This window comes from Arachis ipaensis, chromosome B10, assembly GCF_059453495.1.
Source record: "Arachis ipaensis isolate K30076 ecotype BB chromosome B10, ASM5945349v1, whole genome shotgun sequence".
In the NCBI taxonomy this organism is placed as follows: domain Eukaryota; kingdom Viridiplantae; phylum Streptophyta; class Magnoliopsida; order Fabales; family Fabaceae; genus Arachis; species Arachis ipaensis.
Genome location: NC_142435.1, coordinates 93,710,844 through 93,733,887, shown reverse-complemented (window position 1 = coordinate 93,733,887; position 23,044 = coordinate 93,710,844). Strand labels below are relative to the sequence as shown.

The window sequence follows — 23,044 nt, the reverse complement described above, 5'->3', positions numbered from 1 at the left end:
CCAGGGAACAGTCTCAATTTGGAGTTGTAAAGGAGTACTTGTTTCCCCTTTTCAAAACTCCTTGGTGCCAGATGCAGGTCTTGTCTTCTCTTTGCCTTTTCTTTATAAATCTTGGCATATTCATAGGCTTGAGATCTAAATTCCTCCATCTCTTGCAGTTGCAGGATCCTCTTTGCACCAGCAGCAATGCTGTCAAAATTTAGTATCTTAAGAGCCCAGAGAGCTTTGTGTTCCAGCTCCAGTGGTAAATGATGGTGGATTGGGAATATAAGTTTATGGCGCCGTTGCCGGGGATTGATTTTGAATCAACAATGATTAAATTGGAGGATATCTAGATTGAGCATTTTTAGTTTGTTTGATTTAATTTTCCGTTTGAGTAATTTACTTTCAGTTTTAGTTAATTTCTTCCCCTCCCCCTACTTTTTTGTTTTTTTTTTAGTTATTTACAATTCAGTTCACTGACCCACTAACGGTTTGATATATTGCATCACTCACACTAACAGTAATTCTAACAGAAATACTTCCTGCATCTATTTTCCTTGCTTGTGCTTTGTTGGTTGTATGACAGGGAGAAGAAGCGGGGCTTCAACTTCTTTTGATTTAGAACCTGAGAGGACCTTCCTCAGATTAAGAAGGGAAGCAAGAGAAAAATGAGTAGTGGGTGCCGAGGAAGAGAAGGAATACTTTGAAGCAAACATGGAAGAAAACATGGAAAACCATCATGAAGAAGAGGCTCACAACCATGGCAGAGAAGGTCGAGCAAATCATGCTGGGGAGGAGAGAAGAGTTTTAGGCTCTTACATCAATCCAAACCCAGGAAACTGTGGAAGTAGCATTCAAAAGCCGACCATCCATGCCAATAATTTTGAACTAAAACCGCAGCTCATCACCCTTGTTCAGAACAACTGTTCGGAGGAGGAGGAGTCCAAGAAGACCCCAATCAACATCTAACCACCTTCCTGAGGATATGTGACACGGTGAAGTCTAATGGTGTTCATCCTGACGCCTATAGACTGCTCTTATTTCCATTCTCACTCAAGGATAAGGCAGCCAAGTGGCTAGAGTCTTTTCCGAAGGAGAGTTTGACAACTTGGGAAGATGTGGTGAATAAATTTTTAGCCAGATTCTATCCTTCCCAAAGAATCAACAGGCTGAGAGCTGAGTTCCAAACTTTCAGGCAACAAGATGGTGAGACTCTATATGATGCATGGGAGAGGTTCAAGGATCTGACAAGGAGGTGTCCACCAGATATGTTCAATGAATGGATGCAGCTACACATTTTCTATGAAGGCCTTTCTTATGAATCAAAGAAAGCAGTAGACCACTCTTCCGGGGATCTCTGAACAAGAAGAAGACCATTGAGGAGGCCATATATGTCATTGAAACTGTAGCAGAAAAGGACTATTTCTATGCTTCTGAAAGAGGGAACACTAGAGGAGTGATGGAGCTAAACAATGTAGATGCTCTGTTGGCCCAAAATAAGCTCATTACCAAGCAGCTGGCTGACCTCACCAAGAAGATGGAGAGGAACCAAGTAGCAGCAATCACCACTTCATCAGCAACCCAAGAATGAGTGAATGAAGAAGCATAGGGTAGTCAGGAGCAAGGCAACTACATTGGGAATTCATCTAGGCAAAACCATGATCCATACTCCAAGACCTACAACCCTTGATAGAGGAATCACCCAAACTTTAGGTGGGGGAATCAACAAGATCAAGGCCAAGATCAGAGACGTCACAACCCCAACAACAATGCAGCTCACCAACAATTCACACAGAGAACATATCAACACCACCATGATAACACCTCTCCACATCCATATCAAAACCAAAATAACATTTCTCATCCCTCCACCTCTAATCCCAATCCACCATCATTTGATGACAGACTCTCAAGGATTGAGAATCTACTTGAAGGCATAGGCAAAGAGATTCAAGACATCAAGGTGTTCAAGGAGGAAGTGTGAGCAAATTTTAAGAACCAGGGAGACACCATCAAGAGGTTGGAATCTCAAGTAGGGTATCTCTCTGAGCAGATTCCCAAACCTACAGATGGATTCCCAAGTGACACAGAGAAAAATCCGAGAGGAGAAACAAAGAAAGTAAGATGGGAAGATTGCAAGATGGTCACTATAAGTGATAAGGAGACTGAGGACAAGCCAAACAAGCCATCAGAACAACCTGGAGATACCTCAGCAGAGGAGAAGGAAAAAGATCACCAAGAACTAAAAATCTCACAACAGGAGCTACTGAGACTCTATGCACCCTTTCCTCAACTACTCAATGGTGCTGTGGAGAAGAGAATATACTCAAGATTTCTTGACTTGTTTGCATCTCTGCATGTAAACATACCATTAATCAAGACCATCCAACAAATGCCTGCATACATCAAGTATATGAAGGAACTGCTTCCCAGGAAAAGCTCACTCAAGGGAGGCCAAACTATAGTGATGAACATGGAGTGCAGCGCCCTCATTCAACCAGAGTTGCCTACAAAAAGAAAGGACCCAGGGAGTTTTCACATACCCTGAGCCATAGAAGAAACAATGTTTGATAGAGCACTCTGCGATTTGGGAGCAAGCATCAATTTAATGCCCTTGTCCCTTGTGAAGAGGCTGCAGATCAATGAGATAATGCCCACAGATGTAGTCATCAGGCTGGCTGACAAAACTCAAAAATAAGCAATAGGAGTGGTGGAAAATGTGTTAGTAAAGGTTGGGAAATACTTCCTCCCAGCAGACTTCGTCATATTGGACATGGAAGAGAGAAACACTCACCCAATCATATTGGGAAGACCATTCCTAGCTACAGCCAGAGCACTCATAGATGTGGAGCGAGGGGAGCTAATTTTGAGGATCCATGATGAACAGCTCGCCTTCACTGTTTTCAAACACTCACAAGAAGCAGATCAAGAGAACAAGGAACCAAGGAAGGATCACAGTGAGATACTGAAGAAAGAGATGAGTACTAAAGAACAACAAGCTCTTCCGAAGATTTCCTTGGTTGATGGACAAGGAAACAAGCAGCTGTCACAGCTCAAGGAAAAGCTGGAAGAACCTAAACCACCAGAGGCATGTGAAGATAACTTCAAAATTCCTTTAGAAGAAGAGACCACAAAGAGTAAGACAACATCACAAGGAACAAAGAAGAAGGTACCAAGGAGGTGGAGGAACAAAAAGATCCCTACAGAGGACTTCTCTCCAGGGGATAAAGTGATCTCAGCTTACTTCCCAAATATCCCCCCTGATCTCCCCACTGTGCCATCTCAGTTACCTAAGGTCTTCGCTATCAACAGAGTTCTCTCCTTGGAACATGTAGAGATCATTGATACAACTACTGGATATAGGTCTACTGCCAGAGGAGAAGACTTGAAGCACTATCGACCTCCCTGATGAAGGTGAAACGTCAAGCTAGTGACTCTAAAGAAGCGCTTCATGGGAGGCAACCCATATTTTATATGCTTTTAGAAAATAGTGAATAAGTCAATATTTATGAATTCCAACCCAAACTTGACAAACACTTGGTAAAATCCTTATTATGCAGTATATAGTGAAGAATAAGTTTGGTGTTCAAAGCATGCCAAGAAAGCATGAATGCAACCCAGAGCATGCTAGTCTTGGAGCTTTGAACACAAACTTTTCATCACAGTGTTCCAAACTAAGTTTGGTGTCATCCAAGGTACCACGAATATGCATATAAGGATGCACAGTTAATTAGTTAGTTGGTATTCATGAATAAACAATCTAATTCTTTTTCTTTATTATTCTAGCCGTAAAGTTTAAATCTTTTTTTTATGATATTGATTTTTTTTATTTTATTTTTATAGGAAAAAGGAAAGGAGCATTGGAGAAGATTGATTGGACAATTAAATGAAGAAGGTTCGGCCACTTCATGAAGAGGGATTACACACGTGCCCCAAAGGGGAATGCATTGGAAAATGTTGCCATGCAACATTGAAGAAAGGAGACCCTTGAAGACCGACCTAATAGCCCTCATAAAGTGATGATCCTTGTCCTTTCCCCATGCACAACCCCAACCGTCCATCAAACAATCACTCCATTAATCCACACCCTACATTCATTCACAACCTCCCTATATAAGTGACCCTTGCTCCGTATCCCACTCTTCACACCTCTCCCTTTCGGAACCAAGAACTTCCTATCCCATTAAAAACATTCCCACTCACTCCCTTCATTACACTCAACCCTAAACAGCCAAAAGTCTCCACACCCTTACCACCTTCACACATTTACTCTCATTCATGGCATCTTCGAGCTCTAAAAGAAAGAAAGGAAAGGATCCTATGGAGCAACACCCGTATGATGAAAAGAGATTTAGAAGCTTGCACCATGCATTGCAATACGGATGGATGGTGGATAAGGAGATCATTTATGAGCTGGGGTTTCAAGTTAGGAAAACTGAGTGTCCCGAAATCACAAAGGAGGTAGAAAAGTGAAGATAGGAGCTCCTCACTGATCCGGTCATTAACGTGAATGCAAATATTGTAAGAGAATTTTATGTAAATACGGTCCAATATGATAAGGCAGATGAGTCATATACAAGCTTTGTGAGAGGAAAGACTGTGGATTTTGGTCCCATGAGTGTCATGAGGGCATTAAAGCTACGGTCCATACCGTTTGAAGAAGAGAGTTATCATTCAAGACTGGACAATAACCCCAATTATGACCAGATTGTGCAAGATATTTGTGTACCCGGAGCTGACTAGGAAAGATATGCGGATAGGAGACCAAGGTTCATTAAGAAAGCAGACCTCACTCCGGAAGCAAAAGGGTGGTTCGAAATTGTAAGGAGGTCTATCCTCCCAGCAGGGAACAACTCGGAGGTGAATCTCAAGAGAGCCACAATGGTGCACTGTATACTCAAAGGAGGAGAGATCAAGGTTCATGAACTCATAGCCGCAGGAATTAGAAAGATGGGAGAGAAAAGCGACTCAAGAGGAAAGTTAAGGTACCCCAGCACTATTTACCGACTATGCAAGAAAGCTGGGGTGGTGTTTGAAGATGAGGACCCCGTGTGGATAAAAGAAGGCATTCCAATAACCGTTCGACGGATGCATGCTACCGCATCTCCCCTGCCTCAACGGAAGCAAAGGAAGAGGCCAGCCCCTCAAGTAGTAGAAGGACAAGTCTTAGAGGGGCAAGCACCAGCCACTTTGGATATGCACCAACTACAGGAAGCCATTGATGGCCTATCTCGACACTATTTGGAAAGCCAAGGAGCACAGAAAGAGCTTCAACTACAGATGATGGGGCAGCAAGAGGAATCACTCTCAAGATGGATGACTCAATAAGGGGAGTGGCAAAAGCAAATGATGGAGCAGCAACTGAGTCAAGGACAACAATGGAGTGAAACATTCCACAGGATAGAACAAAGGCAAAATAAACAACAAGAATCTATCCAAAAGCTAATCAACATCCAAGCACATCAAGGTGCACACATACATGAGATGCATCGAAGACAAATAGAACAGGCAGAACTATTGGACGAGCAAAGGGCATTCACAGAAGGAGTTTACATAAGCGAGACTGGGCATCATATAAACACTCAAGCTAGGCTCGGATACTTAGTAGGACAGCTGCCTATATTGCATCCAGGAATCGCAAGGTATGAAGAAATAAGGGATGAATTAGCACGAGAAGAAAGATAAAGGGTGGAAGAGAGTCATGAATCAGTGGGGAAGGCACTTGAGGATTGGAAGCAAGCAAGATTGGCACGGGTGCGAGGAAATGCAAGAGGACACAAAGAGGACAAGCAAGGAGGAGAGCATGGGCATCCACATGAGTAAAAGGTGGTGGAGTTCCTTCTTTGGTCCATCTTTTTCTATGCTTTAAATAAGGAAGATCTTGTATGAGATAGAACATGCTTCCACGATAGTTTGAACCTTTTTCAATTCTGTCTTTTAAACTTTTTGTTGATTAGGGTTGTGTTGGCTAGTCTGAATGTCATTACTGCATCATCTCCTTACTTATTTGTATGCTTGTCCTTTTGAATCAAATGAAAAGAGAATGAGTGTTTTATAAAAGACCAGAGTGGAGTTCATACTATGGAGTAAGTTCCTGAGTTTGGGGTGTGGTCATAAGTGAATACTATGCTTTGAACATACCCATGAGACTAGCTAAATAATAAGATCCTAATAAGAAAAAGGGAAAGAACAATCAAAGTTGAAGACAAAAAATAATAATAATAGCAAGAAAAGAGGCTAGGCACCAAGGGTTTGAGCCTTGAGGGATGTGTCTGTGGTGTTCCTGTACCAAGGATCTGCTTGGATTACTAAGCTCTTAGGGGTGCTTTATCACTTGGTAACTTGGGTTAACTAACCCGGGATTCTCAGCTGAAAGTCCACTATCAATAGCAATCTTTGCTACAGAACATTTAGTAACCCAAAGAGGTGCTGGACACCAAGACCTCAAGGAAAGAAAATAAACAAACCATGTGCCTCTGGTGTGTATGTATGGGGGAGAGACTTGAGGAAGTAAGTCCTTAGGGGTGCTTCAACACCTAGCACCTTGAACCAACTGGTTCGGGAGTGTTGGCTGAAAGCTTATTCTAAAGAGTTGCCCCTTTACAGAGCACTTAGCCTAAGAACACAAATAAGCCCTGAAATGACAACAAAAGGATCAATGAATAAAAGTCTCATGGGATGCAATCACATTGAGTATTCTAGAACATGATAAAGGTCTGAAAGCCAGTGAAGGAATCAACCTAAGTTGCTATGCATGAAACCACCATAAAACCAGAAACATGACTTCCACAAGAATGACTCATTTCTCTTGGCATTCCAATCATCATTCTCTTGTTCCAGTACTTGCTTAGGGACAAGCAAGCTTTAAGTTTGGTGTTGTGATGCCAGGGCATTTTGGCCAGTTTCACTGACCTTTTCTTTACTGTTTTTAGGGTAGTTTCATGCATTTTCTTAGAAAATAAGTTAGTTTTGGGTAGATATTTACTTACATCTTGATTCAAGCATACATTGTGCACTTTACATGATTTCATGAGGATTTTTCATAAATTATATGATAAATTGGATGATGCATGACTCATGACTTGGACCAGAACTTTGATGCACTTTGTTGCTTGATTTCAGGAGAAAGGAAGCAAAGAAGAACCACTAACGTGACCTCTAACGTGGAATGGGTGCTAACTTGCAAACTTAATGAGAAAGGTAATCGCCAATAACGCCCTCGAAGCCATCATAAGCCCACGTTAAGAGTCACGTTAACTAAGTTAACGTGAACTCTAACGTAGAAGAAGACAACAAGGCCAACGTTAGTGACACTCGCCTTTGTCACTAACGTTGGGCCAAGCTCATAATTGGCCACGTTAGTTGCCACGTTAACTTAGTTAACGTGGACTCTAACGTTAAGAAGCAAAAGGGAAGCCAACGTTAGTGACATTCACCTTTGTCACTAATGTTGGCCAAGCTTCCATAAGCCACGTTAACTTAGTTAACGTGGAAGCTAACGTGGAGAGAGCAATTGGTCGCCAACGTTAGTGACACTTACCTTTGTCACTAACGTTGGGGTGAACCACCAAGAGCCACCATGAACAACGTTAACTCTCACGTTAACTTAGTTAACGTGGAAGCTAACGTGGATAAAGAGATGATGAGCCAACGTTAGTGACACTCACTTTTGTCACTAACGTTGGAGATGGCTAGCATGACTACGTTAGAAGCCACGTTAACTTAATTAACGTGGACTCTAACGTGAGAAAGAGGGGCACATTGGAACGTTAGTGACAAAGGTAAGTGTCACTAACGTTCTCGAAGGATTGGCAAGCTTACGTTAAAAGCCACGTTAACTAAGTTAACGTGGACTCTAACGTAGGGAAGGGGGAGGTTTATCAATGTTATTGCGAAAGGTAAGTCCCAATAACGTGTGCGAAGGACCAAGAGGCAACGTTAGTGGCAACGTTTGTGCCACTAACATTGAGGTTAACGTGGCTCATACTTGGGTGAGCAACGTTAGTGAAAAAGGTGATTGTCACTAACATTCTCGAACCCACACTTTCACTTAACGATAACACCACTAACGTCCTGAACTAAAAGTCCCTGCCTACTTCACACTTTCTCTCTGCAAGCAAAGCTAAGCCCAATGATGGAGATACCTGCTTCAAACTCAGGATCCAAAGGCCCATACCCAAGACTTGAAGAGCCAACTAGAAGATCAGAAGAGTAGTATATATAGGAGTAGCTTTGAATTAGTTGAGGGGCTGAAAACTTTAGGGAGCCTTTGGCCTAGAATTACTCTCTGTATTTTACTTTCTCTACACTTCTAGTTTACTTTCAGCATGTATTCTCCATCTTTGTTTTCATTTTCCAGAGCTATGAATAACTAAATCCCTTTCATTGGGTTAGGGAGCTCTGTTGTAATTTGATGGATCAATTTTAGTTTTCATTCTCCTTCTTCTATCTTTTCTCTTGATTTTACTAGAAAGCTTTCGATCTTCATCCAATTGGGTAGTTATCTTGGAAAAGAAGCTATTCATACTTAGATCTCTTCTGAACCTTGAAAGAGGAATGAAGGGATCATGCTAGAAATGCTTTCTCATGCTGGACCAAATTGGGTGTGGATGGATATGTGACTATAAACCTTCCAACACTTGATTTGGGAAATGCATGTGGTATAATTAGTGACCATACTTCATCTCTTCTCATGAGCAATTGACCAAGAAATTGGCTATTGATCAAGATTTGAGAGATTGAATTACAAGGAATTATAATTTGATCACTTAAGATTGCCAAGGAGATCAATGAATGCATTGATTGAGGAAGAAATGAAAATGAACTTGATCTGGAGAATGCAACATCTCCTGAGCCCAATGAACTCCCATTTCTGATCTTACCCATTTTCTTTAATTTCTGCATTTACTTTTATGAGCAATTACCCCATTCCTATTTAAGATTCTGCAATTTACTTTCCGCCAATTACATTCAGCTCTTTATTTCCAGCATTTACTGTTTCTGCCATTTACTTTCCCGCCATTTAATTTTCTGCAATTCTCAACTCAAATTCTGACTCGTTCAAGTAGAACATTCCTCTAATTAAAGTTGCTTGATCAATCAATCTCTGTGGGATTCGACCTCACTCTATTGTGTGTTTTTACTTGACGACGAATTCGGTACACTTGCCGACGGAAATTTGTTGCAAGACAAGTTTTCCGCGTATCAAATGTGATGTCAGGGCATCATGGCCTGTTTTTCTATGCTTTTTCAGTAGATTTTAATTCAGTTTTCATACAATTTCTGTTGATAAAGGAGCAAAAGCATGAAAAATCTCTGCATGAAATAAAATCTCAAGCATAGGTGAATTTTGGTTAATATACGTGGTAAATATGATGAAATAGATCACACTAAGTGAAAGTTTGATTTTGAGCATTATTAGCACACTTAGTATAGTAAAGTTTATCTTGTATCTTACTTTGATACACTTTATGTGCTTGATTTTAGACCAAAAGAAGTAGAGAAGAGCCACGTTAGTGGCTACGTTAGCACCACTCACGTGGCCATTAAGTGGAAGGAAGGAAAGCTTGGAAAGCTAGTGAGAACGTTAACGCCACTAACGTTAGCAAAAGGAAAGAAGACTCACGTTAGTGACCTCGTTAGCTTCACTAACGTGGGCACTAACGTGGAAGAAAAGAGAAGCCCCAACGTTAGTGAGAAAGTTAATGCCATTAACTTTGAAGAAGGAAAGGGAAACGCCAACGTATGTGGTAAAGGTGAGTGCCACTAACGTTTACAAAGGCTAGAAGACTCACGTTAGCTTCCACGTTAGTTACATTAACATGGAGACTAACGTGGAAGGAAAGGGAAACGCCAATGTTAGTGGAAAAGGTGAGTGCCACTAACGTTGGCGAAGCAAAGGAAAACCCACGTTAATTGCCACGTTAGTGTAGTTAACGTGGACATTAACGTAGGCAAAAATCTCACCCGGCAGCCTGACCATGCCTTCTTCAAACAAGAATAACTTGAGCCACAAAACTCCAAATGAGGTGATTCCAGTGGCATTGGAAAGTAGGATTCTAGAGCTTTCCAAGCATATATGGCACTACATGGTAGACACTAAATTTGAGGGAGAAAACCTGCCCCGAAAGTGCAAAGATGAACATGGTATCAACCTATAGTAAGGCCAGCTGACCTCTTCACCTTCCAAGAAGTATAACTCGAGTTCTAGAGCTCCAAATGATGCGCTTCCAAAGGTGTTGGAAAGTAGACATCCAAGGCTTTCCAACAATATATAATAGTATGGGGTGAACATTAAGTTGAGCTTCAGTAACGGGCAATTTTTAGCCCCTAATCGCGGACGTTATTGGCACTCACGTTTGCCAATAACGCCAGCCACTATGCCAGCAACCCTGTCCCCTTCAAAGGAGCATAATTTGAGTTACAGAGGTCTAATTGAGGTGGTTCCAGTTGCGTTAGAAAGCTGACATTTAGAGCTCTCCAAAGATATATAATACTCTATAGTGCACATGAAATTGGAGCATAAACCAGAGGCATCTTTTAAGCCCCAAAACACCAACTAGGTAGCAAGTGTGACGTTAGCCACACCAACTTTAGCACTAACGCCACACTTGCAGCGTTAGTATGGCTAACGGCAGCAACAACGCCAAGTCATCTTGGACCTCAATTTGATTCACTTCTCTCTCAAGTCCACTTCAAAGCTCAAGCAAGCAAGCCCACAAATGTCAACCAATCAAGGCCACAAGAAGCATCTAGAATAGAAATTTTCATTTCATTGTAATTTGCTTTTAATTTCATTTTGTAATTTAGGAGAGCCTATATAAAGGCCTTAGCTTTTACATTGAAAATGAACTGGAAACGGAGAATTGAAGGAAGGGGGAGAGAGTGAAGACCAATTCGAACTTCTGTGAATTGGCACACTCCAAGGGGAGTGGGTCTTCGGACCCCTCCCCTCCTACACTCTTCTTCCTTTTCTCTTCTTTTTCTTTTCTTAGTAGGAGTTTAGTTCTAGTTTGTATTTTTCATTTATGAATTTTGAAGTTTCAATTTTTGTTTTAATCTTCATCTTTACTTTTCTGCACTTTCTTTCTTTTCTATTTTGGTAGAGCAATGATCAACTAACTCTTTTCATTGGGTTAGAGAGCTCTATTGTGATTCAATGGATCAATTGTAGTTCTCATTCTTCTTCTTCTTTCTTTTCTCTTGATTTTACTAGAAAGCTTTCAATCTTCATCCAATTGGGTAGTTATCTTGGAAAAGAAGCTATTCATACTTGGATCTCTTCTGAACCTTGGAAGAGGAATGAGGAGATCATGCTAGAAATGCTTTCTCATGTTGGACCAAATTGGGGTTGGAAGGATATGGTGACTATAATTCTATCAACACTTGATTTGGGAATGCATGTGTTATAATCAGTGACCATACTTCATCTCTTCTCATGAGCAATTGACCAAGGAATTGGCTATTGATCAAGATTTGAGAGATTGAATTACAAGGAATTGTAATTCGATCACTTAAGATTGCCAAGGAGATCAATGAACGCATTGATTGAGAAAGAGATGAGAATGAACATGATCCGAAGGATTGCAATATCTCTTGATCCCAATGTTCATTTTATTTTTAGTTCTTACATTTACTTTTCTTGTCATTTTACTTTTCTGCACTTTATTGCTTTTCCTTTCTTTTCTATCAATTTACAATTCCTGCTGCTCATTATCCAAATCTGAATCGTCTGACTAGGATAATTAATCAACCATTGATTTCTTAATCCGTTAATCTCTGTGGGATTCGACCTCACTCTTTTGTGAGTTATTACTTTACGAAAATTTGGTATACTTGCCGAAGGGAAATTTGTTGAGAGACAAGTTTTCCATGCTATCAAGTTTATGGCGCCGTTGCCGGGGTTTGATTGTGATTAACAAACTACCGGTTGGTTGATTACCTAGATTAGACATTTTCTTTTGTTTTGGCTTGTTCATGTAATTATTTTTGTTCTTTGTTTTCTATGCTCTGCAACTGTTTGTGTTAATGCCTTACCAAGAAGCCCCTATTCGTGACAGCTCTGGCTCTTGGTGATTTTGTTATTAATACAACAGTTCCTTTTACTTAGCTTCTTTTCAAATAAAATTGGCATATGATCACATTCTAAGTTTGGTGTTGCCCTGCAACAATCTGTTTTCAATCTTTCTGGATACTTGCATCAATTCCAAGAGAAAGTGTCACACTAAGTTTAGTGTGCCACTTATTTTTCTATGCAATGTATCCAGCAACACCACTTGTTTGTACAATCATAATGTCTGTGCTTCTTTGGCTTGTAGTGTTATCCTTAATTTTTGCTTGCTTGAGCACATACATCACTTACATTTCAGTATGTAAGACGTTCATGATGCATCATAGACCCTACCACCACTGTTTTATTTGCTGCTTGAAGACAAGTAATTAGTCTAAATTGGTGTGGGAAGGGAGAAAAGTAGGAGAAAAGGGCAATAACAATGAAGATGAACTACAAGGTGGTAAAGTTCCTTTTTCCTCTTACTTAGTTCCAGTACATTCAATTGCATGATTGTCTTCTAATTTCTTTGTATGTATGTGTGCTTGCTCCTTATGAATAAGCATAGTTTGATTTTTGAATTACAATATGTTGCTGTGACATTATGATTGCCATCTTGAATTTTTGTGAGTCCAAAGCAATGAAGTTTCATTATCATAAACAAACAAGGTCATTTAAGAAGAAGTTAGCATTAGCATATAAGTATTGGGAAGCTAGCATGACTATTGTTGCTCAATTGCATTTGAATTTATTTAATTGAAGTCTTCATCTAGGACATTTTATGAAATTTTTGAAATCATGAAAACCTTGAAAAAGCAATTGCAAATAAGGCAAGAAAAGAAAAGGGAGAGAATGAGAAAGTTGAAGGCTCTGAGTACCAATGACAATTCAATTGTTAAGTGCTTGTGGTGTTTATGTATCAAGCAAAAAGCTTGAAAACAAAACATTTAGAGTCAAGGCTAAGCTCAAGTGCAAAAGCACTCCCTCAAAGCTCAAAGCTCTGAGCATCAATGATTAGAGAGTCAAGAAGACAAGAAAACAAAATGAGCTAAAAGAGTCCTCTGATTAAATGCTTGTGGTGCTTATGTATCAAGTGGTAATACTTGAAAACAAAGCATTTAGAGTCGTAGCTTTCAAATCATGGTGCAAAGCACCTGAGAAGATAAGATAAAAAGAGAATGACAAGCTTGTTCAAGGAAGAAACATACAGAAAAGATTTCATAAAATGAGCTAGATAGAGGCATCAATCATCTGAATTTCTTTTGTGATTGTTGCATGTATAGAAAGCTAGCTAACCATGAACATTACACTGCTACTCTTCTTACCTTGGATGTCAAACCTTATTGCATGATTCTCTTCTTGCTTGGGGACAAGCAAGATTTAAGTTTGGTGTTGTGATGCCAGGGCATCATGGCCTGTTTTTCTATGTTTTTTCAGTAGATTTTAATTCAGTTTTCATACAATTTCTGCTGATAAGGGAGCAAAAGCATGAAAAATCTCTGCATGAAACAAAATCTCAAGCATAGGTGAATTTTAGTTAATATACATGGTAAATATGATGAAATAGATCACACTAAGTGAAAGTATGATTTTGAGCATTATTAGCACACTTAGTATAGTAAAGTTTATCTTGTATGTTACTTTGATACACTTTGTTTGCTTGATTTCAGACCAAAAGAAGCAGAGAAGAGACACGTTAGTGGCTACATTAGCGCCACTAACGTGGCCATTAAAGTGGAAGGAAGGAAAGCTTGGAAAGGTAGTGAGAACGTTAACGCCACTAACGTTAGCAAAAGGCAAGAAGACCCACGTTAGCGACCCCGTTAGCTTCACTAACGTGGGCACTAACGTGGAAGAAAAGCGAAGTCCCAATGTTAGTGAGAAAGTTAATGGCATTAACTTTAAAGAAGGAAAGGGAAACGCCAACGTTAGTGGTAAAGGTGAGTGCCACTAACGTTTGCGAAGGCTAGAAGACTCACGTTAGCTTCCACGTTAGTTACATTAACGTGGGGACTAACGTGGAAGGAAAGAAAAACGCCAACGTTAGTGGAAAAGGTGAGTGCCACTAACGTTGGCGAAGCAAAGGAAGACCCACGTTAATGGCCACGTTAGTGTAGTTAACTTGGACATTAACGTAGGCAAAAATATCACCCGGCAGCCTGACCATGCCTTCTTCAAACAAGAATAACTTGAGCCACAAAGCTCCAAATGAGGTGTTCCAGTGGCATTGGAAAGTAGGATTCTGGAGCTTTCCAAGCATATATGGCACTACATGGTGGACACTAAATTTGAGGGAGAAAACCTGCCCGGAAAGTGCAAAGATGAACATGGTATCAACCTGTAGTAAGGCCAGCTGACCTCATCACCTTCCATGAAGTATAACTCGAGTTGTAGAGCTCCAAATGATGCGCTTCCAAAGGCGTTGGAAAGCAGACATCCAGGGCTTTCCAACAATATATAATAGTATGGGATGGACATTAAGTTAAGCTTCAGAAACGGGCAATTTTCAGCCCCTGATCGCGGATGTTATTGGCACTCACGTTTGCCAATAACGCCAGCCACTATGCCAGCAACCCTGTCCCCTTGAAAGGAGCATAACTTGAGTTACAGAGGTCCAATTGAGATGATTTCAGTTGCATTAGAAAGCTGACATTTAGAGCTTTCCAAAGATATATAATACTCTATAGTGGGAATAAAATTTGAGTAGAAACCGGAGGCATCTTTTAAGCCCCAAAACACCAACTAGGTAGCAAGTGTGATGTTAGCCACACTAACTTTAGCACTAACGCCACACTTGTAGCGTTAGTAGGGCTAACGGCAACAACAACACCAAGTCATCTTGGACCTCAATTTGATTCACTTCTCTCTCAAGTCTACTTCAAAGCTCAAGCAAGCAAGCTCACAAGTGTCAACCAATCAAGGCCACAAGAAGCATCTAGAATAGAAATTTTCATTTCATTGTAATTTGCTTTTAATTTTATTTTGTAATTTAGGAGAGCCTATATAAAGGCCTTAGCTTTTACTTTGAAAATGAACTGGAAACGGAGAATTGAAGGAAGTGGGAGAGAGTGAAGATCAATTCGAACTTCTGTGAGTTGGCACACTCCAAAGGGAGTGGGTCTTCGGACCCCTCCCCTCCTACACTCTTCTTCCTTTTCTCTTCTTTTTCTTTTCTTAGTAGGAGTTTAATTCTAGTTTGTATTTTTCATTTATGAATTTTGAAGTTTTAATTTTTATTTTAATCTTCACCTTTACTTTTCTGCACTTTCTTTCTTTTCTATTTTGGTAGAGCAATGATCAACTAACTCTTTTCATTGGGTTAGAGAGCTCTATTGTGATTCAATGGATCAATTGTAGTTCTCATTCTTCTTCTTCTTTCTTTTCTCTTGATTTTACTAGAAAGCTTTCAATCTTCATCCAATTGGGTAGTTATCCTGGAAAAGAAGCTATTCATACTTGGATCTCTTCTGAACCTTGGAAGAGGAATGAGGAGATCATGCTAGAAATGCTTTCTCATGTTGGACCAAATTGGGGTTGGAAGGATATGGTGACTATAATTCTATCAACACTTGATTTGGGAATGCATGTGTTATAATCAGTGACCATACTTCATCTCTTCTCATGAGCAATTGACCAAGGAATTGGCTATTGATCAAGATTTGAGAGATTGAATTACAAGGAATTGTAATTCGATCACTTAAGATTGCCAAGGAGATCAATGAACGCATTGATTGAGAAAGAGATGAGAATGAACATGATCCGAAGGATTGCAATATCTCTTGATCCCAATGTTCATTTTATTTTTAGTTCTTACATTTACTTTTCTTGTCATTTTACTTTTCTGCACTTTATTGCTTTTCCTTTCTTTTCTATCAATTTACAATTCCTGCTGCTCATTATCCAAATCTGAATCGTCTGACTAGGATAATTAATCAACCATTGATTTCTTAATCCGTTAATCTCTGTGGGATTCGACCTCACTCTTTTGTGAGTTATTACTTTACGAAAATTTGGTATACTTGCCGAAGGGAAATTTGTTGAGAGACAAGTTTTCCATGCTATCAAGTTTATGGCGCCGTTGCCGGGGTTTGATTGTGATTAACAAACTACCGGTTGGTTGATTACCTAGATTAGACATTTTCTTTTGTTTTGGCTTGTTCATGTAATTATTTTTGTTCTTTGTTTTCTATGCTCTGCAACTGTTTGTGTTAATGCCTTACCAAGAAGCCCCTATTCGTGACAGCTCTGGCTCTTGGTGATTTTGTTATTAATACAACAGTTCCTTTTACTTAGCTTCTTTTCAAATAAAATTGGCATATGATCACATTCTAAGTTTGGTGTTGCCCTGCAACAATCTGTTTTCAATCTTTCTGGATACTTGCATCAATTCCAAGAGAAAGTGTCACACTAAGTTTAGTGTGCCACTTATTTTTCTATGCAATGTATCCAGCAACACCACTTGTTTGTACAATCATAATGTCTGTGCTTCTTTGGCTTGTAGTGTTATCCTTAATTTTTGCTTGCTTGAGCACATACATCACTTACATTTCAGTATGTAAGACGTTCATGATGCATCATAGACCCTACCACCACTGTTTTATTTGCTGCTTGAAGACAAGTAATTAGTCTAAATTGGTGTGGGAAGGGAGAAAAGTAGGAGAAAAGGGCAATAACAATGAAGATGAACTACAAGGTGGTAAAGTTCCTTTTTTCTCTTACTTAGTTCCAGTACATTCAATTGCATGATTGTCTTCTAATTTCTTTGTATGTATGTGTGCTTGCTCCTTATGAATAAGCATAGTTTGATTTTTGAATTACAATATGTTGCTGTGACATTATGATTGCCATCTTGAATTTTTGTGAGTCCAAAGCAATGAAGTTTCATTATCATAAACAAACAAGGTCATTTAAGAAGAAGTTAGCATTAGCATATAAGTATTGGGAAGCTAGCATGACTATTGTTGCTCAATTGCATTTGAATTTATTTAATTGAAGTCTTCATCTAGGACATTTTATGAAATTTTTGAAATCATGAAAACCTTGAAAAAGCAATTGCAAATAAGGCAAGAAAAGAAAAGGGAGAGAATGAGAAAGTTGAAGGCTCTGAGTACCAATGACAATTCAATTGTTAAGTGCTTGTGGTGTTTATGTATCAAGCAAAAAGCTTGAAAACAAAACATTTAGAGTCAAGGCTAAGCTCAAGTGCAAAAGCACTCCCTCAAAGCTCAAAGCTCTGAGCATCAATGATTAGAGAGTCAAGAAGACAAGAAAACAAAATGAGCTAAAAGAGTCCTCTGATTAAATGCTTGTGGTGCTTATGTATCAAGTGGTAATACTTGAAAACAAAGCATTTAGAGTCGTAGCTTTCAAATCATGGTGCAAAGCACCTGAGAAGATAAGATAAAAAGAGAATGACAAGCTTGTTCAAGGAAGAAACATACAGAAAAGATTTCATAAAATGAGCTAGATAGAGGCATCAATCATCTGAATTTCTTTTGTGATTGTTGCATGTATAGAAAGCTAGCTAACCATGAACATTACACTGCTACTCTTCTTACCTTGGATGTCAAACCTTATTGCATGATTCTCTTCTTGCTTGGGGACAAGCAAGATTTAAGTTTGGTGTTGTGATGCCAGGGCATCATGGCCTGTTTTTCTATGTTTTTTCAGTAGATTTTAATTCAGTTTTCATACAATTTCTGCTGATAAGGGAGCAAAAGCATGAAAAATCTCTGCATGAAACAAAATCTCAAGCATAGGTGAATTTTAGTTAATATACATGGTAAATATGATGAAATAGATCACACTAAGTGAAAGTATGATTTTGAGCATTATTAGCACACTTAGTATAGTAAAGTTTATCTTGTATGTTACTTTGATACACTTTGTTTGCTTGATTTCAGACCAAAAGAAGCAGAGAAGAGACACGTTAGTGGCTACATTAGCGCCACTAACGTGGCCATTAAAGTGGAAGGAAGGAAAGCTTGGAAAGGTAGTGAGAACGTTAACGCCACTAACGTTAGCAAAAGGCAAGAAGACCCACGTTAGCGACCCCGTTAGCTTCACTAACGTGGGCACTAACGTGGAAGAAAAGCGAAGTCCCAATGTTAGTGAGAAAGTTAATGGCATTAACTTTAAAGAAGGAAAGGGAAACGCCAACGTTAGTGGTAAAGGTGAGTGCCACTAACGTTTGCGAAGGCTAGAAGACTCACGTTAGCTTCCACGTTAGTTACATTAACGTGGGGACTAACGTGGAAGGAAAGAAAAACGCCAACGTTAGTGGAAAAGGTGAGTGCCACTAACGTTGGCGAAGCAAAGGAAGACCCACGTTAATGGCCACGTTAGTGTAGTTAACTTGGACATTAACGTAGGCAAAAATATCACCCGGCAGCCTGACCATGCCTTCTTCAAACAAGAATAACTTGAGCCACAAAGCTCCAAATGAGGTGTTCCAGTGGCATTGGAAAGTAGGATTCTGGAGCTTTCCAAGCATATATGGCACTACATGGTGGACACTAAATTTGAGGGAGAAAACCTGCCCGGAAAGTGCAAAGATGAACATGGTATCAACCTGTAGTAAGGCCAGCTGACCTCATCACCTTCCATGAAGTATAACTCGAGTTGTAGAGCTCCAAATGATGCGCTTCCAAAGGCGTTGGAAAGCAGACATCCAGGGCTTTCCAACAATATATAATAGTATGGGATGGACATTAAGTTAAGCTTCAGAAACGGGCAATTTTCAGCCCCTGATCGCGGATGTTATTGGCACTCACGTTTGCCAATAACGCCAGCCACTATGCCAGCAACCCTGTCCCCTTGAAAGGAGCATAACTTGAGTTACAGAGGTCCAATTGAGATGATTTCAGTTGCATTAGAAAGCTGACATTTAGAGCTTTCCAAAGATATATAATACTCTATAGTGGGAATAAAATTTGAGTAGAAACCGGAGGCATCTTTTAAGCCCCAAAACACCAACTAGGTAGCAAGTGTGATGTTAGCCACACTAACTTTAGCACTAACGCCACACTTGTAGCGTTAGTAGGGCTAACGGCAACAACAACACCAAGTCATCTTGGACCTCAATTTGATTCACTTCTCTCTCAAGTCTACTTCAAAGCTCAAGCAAGCAAGCTCACAAGTGTCAACCAATCAAGGCCACAAGAAGCATCTAGAATAGAAATTTTCATTTCATTGTAATTTGCTTTTAATTTTATTTTGTAATTTAGGAGAGCCTATATAAAGGCCTTAGCTTTTACTTTGAAAATGAACTGGAAACGGAGAATTGAAGGAAGTGGGAGAGAGTGAAGATCAATTCGAACTTCTGTGAGTTGGCACACTCCAAAGGGAGTGGGTCTTCGGACCCCTCCCCTCCTACACTCTTCTTCCTTTTCTCTTCTTTTTCTTTTCTTAGTAGGAGTTTAATTCTAGTTTGTATTTTTCATTTATGAATTTTGAAGTTTTAATTTTTATTTTAATCTTCACCTTTACTTTTCTGCACTTTCTTTCTTTTCTATTTTGGTAGAGCAATGATCAACTAACTCTTTTCATTGGGTTAGAGAGCTCTATTGTGATTCAATGGATCAATTGTAGTTCTCATTCTTCTTCTTCTTTCTTTTCTCTTGATTTTACTAGAAAGCTTTCAATCTTCATCCAATTGGGTAGTTATCTTGGAAAAGAAGCTATTCATACTTGGATCTCTTCTGAACCTTGGAAGAGGAATGAAGAGATCATGCTAGAAATGCTTTCTCATGTTGGACCAAATTGGGGTTGGAAGGATATGGTGACTATAATTCTACCAACACTTGATTTGGGAATGCATGTGGTATAATCAGTGACCATACTTCATCTCTTCTCATGAGCAATTGACCAAGGAATTGGCTATTGATCAAGATTTGAGAGATTGAATTACAAGGAATTGTAATTCGATCACTTAAGATTGCCAAGGAGATCAATGAACGCATTGATTGAGGAAGAGATGAGAATGAACATGATCCGGAGGATTGCAATATCTCTTGATCCCAATGTTCATTTTATTTTTAGTTCTTACATTTACTTTTTTTGCCATTTTACTTTTCTGCACTTTATTGCTTTCTTTACTTTTCTGTCAATTTACAGTTCCCTGTTGCTTATCACTCCAATATGAATCGTCTGACTAGGATAATTAATCAACCATTAATTTCTTAATCCGTTAATCTCTGTGGGATTCGACGTCACTCTTTTGTGAGTTATTACTTGACGACAATTCGGTATACTTGCCGAAGGGAAATTTGTTGAGAGACAAGTTTCTGTGCTATCAAGTTTATGGCGCTGTTGCCGGGGATTAATTGTGATTAACAAACTACCGGTTGATTGATTTACTAGATTAGACACTTTTCTTTTGTCCTTGTTTTCTTTTGTTACTTTATTTTCTTTTGCTAACTAACTGTTTGTGATATTGCCTCACTGGGAATTTTCTCATCTGTGACAATGGAGATTCCAATTTCTTTTGGTGATTATTGTTTGAGACAAAGCTTTCTACAGGAAAGAAAGGAGCATCCATCATATTTTAGTCAATCAAACTTCATGGGAAACTCTCCACCACCACAGAATGATTCGCTTTACTATGCTCATGGTGGGTGGAAGTATCAAGAACATGAAATGGGGTACTTTCCCCAGCCACAAAATGGTCCATATTTTGGTGAAATTGATCACTACTCAAGTTGTGGTTGGGAAGATCAAAATCAAAGAGATTTCACTCATTCATACCCCATTCAACAAGAGCCATCACCTCTCAATTATCCAACCTCACCTCCAAGTTTTACATACCTAAATTCTCCATCATTTGAGTATGCCTTAGCACAAAAGTCTATCCTAAATCCATACAATTCATTTCACCATCAACAAAACTAAATCCACTAACCACAAGAGTCATACCACTTTTAGAATACACAACCACAAAACAACCAATTCCATTTACAAGCCAACCCCACCCAACCATTAGAACCTACCCAACCGCCTTTAGATAGACTTGCTAGGATGGAACTCATCATGGAAGAGCTCAAAAAAAGTAGAGAAGAAGAGAGACTCGCTAGGATAGAACTCCTCCTTGAAGAAATAATAAAGACAAATGAAGAGGAGAAAATAGCAGAAAGAGACCATAAAGAAAAATTGAGGCAGAATGCACAACTCTATTCAGAAGAACAATTCATTGAAGAGCTGAGATCACAAAGAGAGACCACTTCACTCTCTCCAGAAATAGAGGAGTTCATTCAAAGGTCAAGAATAAGGGAGGAAGTCAATCAAGGGAACCCACACTCCAATGAAATAGAGAGTTGCATAGAGGGTGAGTTCATTGAACCACCAATTCAAGAAGATCTTGATGAAGAGGATGCTCCAACCATAATACATCACCCAAGTCCTAAGATCAAGGTGGTGAAGGCAATCAACATGAGTACTAAAAAGAGGATGGTGACTAAGAAAAGAAGGACAATATCCATGAAGAAGAAAAGATCAACTAAAAGCCATCCCACCCCTACCCCAACAAGCAAGTTTACATAAGCTAACAACAAAAGAAAGCTTGCTAGGGAGAAGTACTCAAAACAAGGGGCATTAACTGGCTCCTCTTTCCTCTTGAGGTCATTCCTCTTAACAAACTGGAAGAAGAGGAAGAAAGGCATGAACAACATGTCAAGCTAATGACATTAAAAGAGCGCTTGTTGGGAGGTGGTGCACGAAATTGTGATATCAGGCAACGGCGCCAAAAAAACTCTGTACGCAGGTCTTAATAAATCGTTTTTCATTCACAACTTCGATACAACTAACCAGCAAGTGCACTGGGTCGTCCAAGTAATAAAACCTTACGTGAGTAAGGGTCGATCCCACGGAGATTGTTGGTATGAAGCAAGCTACGGTCATCTTGTAAATCTCAGTCAGGCGGATAATAATTGATTATGGAGTTTTCGAAAATAAATAATAAAAAGACAGAAAATAAAGATAGAAATACTTATGTATATCATTGGTGAGAATTTCAGATAAGCGTATGGAGATACTTTTGTTTCTCTGAACTTCTGCTTTCCTGCTGTCTTCATCCAATCAATCATACTCCTTTCCATGGTTGGCTTTACGTAAGGACATCACCATTGTCAATGGCTACTTTTCATCCTCTCTGTGAAAATGGTCCGATGCGCTGTCACAACATGGCTAATCATCTGGAGGCATCATCGTGGTCAATGGGTGCATCCTATCCTCTTGTGAAAATGGTCCAAATGCTCTGTCACAGCACGGCTAATCATCTGAGGTTCTCGATCATACTAGAGTAGGATTCACCCTCCTTTTGTGTCTGTCACTACGCCCAGCACTCGCGAGTTTGAAGTTCGTCACAGTCATTCAATCCCAGAATCCTACTCGGAATACCACAGACAAGGTTTAGACTTTCCGGACTCTCATGAGTGCCGCCATCAATCTAGCTTATACCACAAAGATTCTGATTAAGAGATCCAAGAGATAATCATCTAATCTAAGGTGGAACGGAAGTGGTTGTCAGGCACGCGTTCGTGGGGGAATGATGATGATTGTCACGTTCATCACATTTATGTTGAAGTGCGAATGAATATCTTAGAAGCAGAATAAGTTGAGTTGAATAGAAAAACAGTAGTACTTTGCATTAATTCATGAGGAACAGCAGAGCTCCACACCTTGATCTATGGAGTGTAGAAACTCTACCGTTGAAAATACATAAGTGAAAGGTCCAGGCATGGCCGAATGGCCAGCCCCCAAAACGAGATCACAGGATCAAAAATACAATCCAGGATCTCTAATACAATAGTAAAAAGTCCTATATATACTAAACTAGTTACTAGGGTTTACAGAAGTAAGTAATTGATGCATAAATCCACTTCCGGGGCCCACTTGGTGTGTGCTTGGGCTGAGCTTGAATGTTACACGTGCAGAGGCTCTTTCTGGAGTTGAACGCCAGGTTGTAACGTGTTTCTGGCATTCAACTCTGGTTCGTGACGTGTTTCTGGCATTTAACTC

The 23,044-nt window shown here is 39.6% G+C and overlaps 1 non-coding gene across 1 annotated transcript; it reads right to left on the bottom strand.

Moving 5' to 3' along the window:
• Nucleotides 1-1,148: 1,148 nt before the first annotated feature.
• LOC148580907 (small nucleolar RNA R71) lies at nucleotides 1,149-1,255 on the bottom strand. The gene has a single exon (XR_015896260.1). It is a non-coding gene; the product is annotated as a small nucleolar RNA R71 (small nucleolar RNA).
• Between the last annotated feature and the right edge of the window lie 21,789 nt (nucleotides 1,256-23,044).